The sequence below is a fragment of the Physeter macrocephalus genome, chromosome 21, assembly GCF_002837175.3.
Source record: "Physeter macrocephalus isolate SW-GA chromosome 21, ASM283717v5, whole genome shotgun sequence".
Taxonomy (NCBI): Eukaryota; Metazoa; Chordata; class Mammalia; order Artiodactyla; family Physeteridae; genus Physeter; species Physeter macrocephalus.
This window is the reverse complement of record NC_041234.1, coordinates 8,172,139-8,176,203: the sequence shown is the minus strand read 5'-3', so window position 1 is coordinate 8,176,203 and position 4,065 is coordinate 8,172,139. Positions and strand designations below refer to the sequence as shown.

Genomic DNA, 4,065 nt, shown 5'->3' with positions numbered 1-4,065 from the left:
GGCCGCTGAGCCTGCGCGTCCGGAGCCTGTGCTCCACAACGGGAGAGGCCACAACAGTGAGAGGCCCGCGTACCGAAAAAAACAAACAAACAAATAAAAAAAACACAGGCAGTGCCCTGGGCAGGTCCCGCGGCTCCGTCTCCTGCTACAGCGGTGCGTGGACAGAACAGACCCAGGGGCGCCCCTCGCTCCTGCCTCCGACCACCTCCAACCTGTGCTCCACTCGCGACCTTCGGAACCAGCCGCTCAGCTGTCCTCGGCCACCGGGACCGCCAACACCGTATTTTGAGCTTAACTCCGTATTACCGATCCACCACGAGCTCCCAGATTCGTCAGAATGATTCCGCCGAGGTGGAGGCCGCCGTCAACCGCCTGGTCAACATGCATCTGCGGGCCTCCCGCACCTACCTCTCTCTGGGCTCCTATTTCCACCGCCACGACGCGGCTCTGCAGGGCCTGGGCCACTTTTTCCGCGAAGTGCCCGGGGGGAAGCGTGAGGGCGCCCAGCGCCTCTGGAAAACGCAAAAGCAGGGCGGCAGCCGCGCCCTCTTCCAGGACGTGCAGAAGCGTCTCAGGATGAGTGGGGTGAAACCCAGGACGCTGTGGAAGCCGTCGCGCTCGCTCGCGGAGGAGAACCTGAACCAGGCCCTTGTGGACCTGCACGCCCTGGGCTCTGCCCGCGCAGACCCCCGCCTCCGTGACCTCCCGGAGAGCCGCCTCCTGGATGAGCAGGTGAAACTCATCCAGAAGATGCGCGACCACCTGACCAACCTCCGCCGGCCGGCTGGTCCCCAGGCGGGGCTGGGCGAGTCCCTCGTCGAAAGGCTCACCCTCCGGCACGACTAGGAGCGTCCGGAGCCCAGCGGCCTTTGAGGAGCCCCTCTGGCGTCAGGGCTTCTGCCTGAAGCCCCTCTCTGCAGCCACTAGGCAGCTTTTTTTTAAATAATAAGTTTATTTATCTTATTTATTTTTGGCTGTGTTGGGTCTTCGTTGCTGCGTGCAGGGTTTCTCTAGTTGCGGCGAGCGGGGGCTACTCTTAGTTGCGGTGCGCTGGCTTCTCATTGCGGTGGCTTCTCTTGTTGCAGAGCACGGGCTCTAGGCGTGCAGGCTTCAGTAGTTGTGGCACGTGGGCTCAGTAGCTGTGGCTCACAGGCTCTAGAGCGCAGGCTCAGTAGTTGTGGCACATGGGCTCAGTAGTTGTGGCACGTGGGCTCTAGAGCACAGGCTCAGTAGTTGTGGTGCACGGGCTTAGTTGCTCTGCCACATGTGGGATCTTCCCAGACTAGGGCTCGAACCCGTGTCCCCTGCATTGGCAGGCGTATTCTTAACCACTGCGCCACCAGGGATGCCCCAGTAGGCAGCTTTTATCCACCCTGGAGCCCTCTCCCACGCCTTGGACCAAATGGAAACAACAAAGCTTTCTGCAGCAAAAATAAATAAATACATATTAGAAAACAAAAACAACACACAAATAATTTTTAGATGGCATATTAGTCAAGGTCCAGTCAGGAAAAGAAAAATCCCTCAACAGAGGGAACTTTATACAAGGAATTTATGACACAGGTGATGGTGGAACGGAGAAGCCAAGGAGGGATGGTGAGGCATCCCAGAGATTAAAAACAGCAGGAAGCTGCTACCGCCCATATGATCGAAGGGACAACAGAAGGAGGTTGTGTTGGCAGAACCCAGCATTTAGAGCCCGCTGATGGAAACTAGAAGCACAGCAGGTGCTGCGGCCCTGAAAGGTGCTGCTATCTGGCGGGAGATGGAGGCAGAGGAGACACAGTCACTTGCTGAGACGTTACCCAAAGCCGAGACAGAGGGAGAGAAATACGCAAACTTACATAGAAGGGATCATGGGATATGAAGGTCCTTGCAATACGGAGGGAACAGAGCATCACAGGATGGGGAATGAATCTGAGAACAAACTGACAAATGCCCAACATGCTGAGATAAACAAAATAATGGGTGGAAAAAGTGAATTTGTGACTTAGAGGACAGCTGAGGGAATCACTCATCAGAGGCTGCACAGTGATAAAAAGATTTAAAATATGAGGACGTAATTAAGAGCTAAGAGAGTAGGTTGAGAGGCACCAGGACTTATTTAATGAAAGTTCCAGAGAGTAAAACTAGAAAAAAATCAGGAAGGGGCAATATTTAAGGAGATAATGTCTGAGAATTTTAGAGAACTGAAGAAAGACAAGAGTCCCTAGACTGAAAAAGTTATTTCTAGGAAAGATGGGCTGTATTATTTGTACCAATCAACTAAAAATATGAATAACTGAACACATGAATAGATTTTTTTTAAATCTTAAGAGCATTTAAAAGCTAATGAAAAAGCAAGGAAATACCAGGCCAAAAACCAAGAGAAAGCAGGAGTCTATAGAAAGAAACAGTTTCAAAGCCCAGAATCGCTTTTACCCCAAGGGATTTGCTAATAAGGAACACTTGTGCTTCAGTTTTAGCAGCTTAATGGGGAAATTTGGACACAAAACAGCCCAAGGTAGAGAAAGTAATAGGAGGCCTTTCCTATGTTAAGCTGGGACCCCACTGGCTTGGTGATATTTAGAGCAGGAAAAAAATTCCTTCCCTGCGAAGTTGTGACCATGAACTTACAGCTTAGGTTCACATTGCCTGAGTAGTTCTGGCAAATTAGAGCTGTGTACCTGATTTAAAGTGTTTCCAGATTGGGACTACCCTATGAAGAAAAAGCAAATGGAGAACTTTTTTTTGGAGAAAAGCAGCTTCATTCTAGGCTTCAGTGAATCTTCAAAATAAAACTTCAAGTACAGTAATCAGTATAAAGTAAAACTAACCAAACATATAAGAGAACGAGTCACCATGAGTGGGAACCAGTTGAAACAACAGACTGCAGAATCAGACTTACCAAAACTTCAGAGATTAACTGGAAAAAAAAGCTTACATTATTTAAAGAAATAAAATACATTATTGACAATATCTGCAAAAAAACAAAAAACGGGTGCATGAAAAATACAAGATGAGCCTGGAGCATCTTGAAGTGCCAGAAAGTAAGGAAGTGCTCAAAAAAAAAAAAAAAAGTGATGGGAGTATGCCAGTGGAATACAGGAGAAAACCTGAATGAGCTACCAATTGTCAAAGCTGGAACAATTTGGGCAAGAGAAAGAAAACAAATCATGTAATACTGAACTACAACCTAAAGTTATGTTTATAAAATAAATATCCATGAGTCCATACTGATATAAACAACTGAAAAAAAAGTTGATGGGGGAGAATAGACAAATCTCCTATACTGAAGAATTACAAATAATTTATGTAGATACTCCCCCTCAAGGAGGTGATGCTTAACTCCTCACCCTTAAGTGTGGGGTATGCTTAGTCTTGCTTCTAAAGAGTACTGTATCAAAAGGGGGGAAAGTAACTTTATAGTGGAGAAACCTACCAAGCACTGCGTCAACCAGGTGATCAAGGTCAACATTGCTGGTGAAATTGCAGAAAGATATATTTCCTACAAAGGAGAAACAGACTGACAGTGGACTTTTCAACAAAAATAGCAGAGGCCTAAAGAAAATAGGAAGTTAATTTCTGTGAGCTGAAAGAGAATAACAGCCAACCTAACAAGCTATACTCAGTGAAAGTATCCTTCAAGAATAAATATGAAATGTATTTACAATAGCCAAGACATGGAAGCAGCCTAAATGTCCATCAACAGATGAATGAATAAAGACAATGTGGTACGTATACACGGTGGAATATTACCCAGCCATAAAAAAGAATGAAATAATGCCATTTGCAGCAACATGGATGGACCTAGAGATTATCGTACTAAGACAAAGAAAGACAAGTATCATATGATATCACTTATATGTGGAGTCTAAAATATACATGGATGGACCTAGAGATTATCGTACTAAGACAAAGAAAGACAAGTATCATATGATATCACTTATATGTGGAGTCTAAAATATGATACCAATGAGCTTATTTGCAAAACAGAAACAGACTCACAGACATAGAAAACAAAATTATAGTTACCAAAGGGGAAAGTGGGGGAGGGATAAATTAGGAGTTTGGGATTAGCAAATA

The 4,065-nt window shown here is 46.2% G+C and overlaps 1 pseudogene; it reads left to right on the top strand.

The window, feature by feature from the left end:
- Positions 1–846, top strand: part of LOC102996965 (ferritin light chain-like) — a 14,265-nt pseudogene extending 13,419 nt beyond the window's left edge.
- The last annotated feature ends 3,219 nt before the right edge of the window (positions 847–4,065 follow it).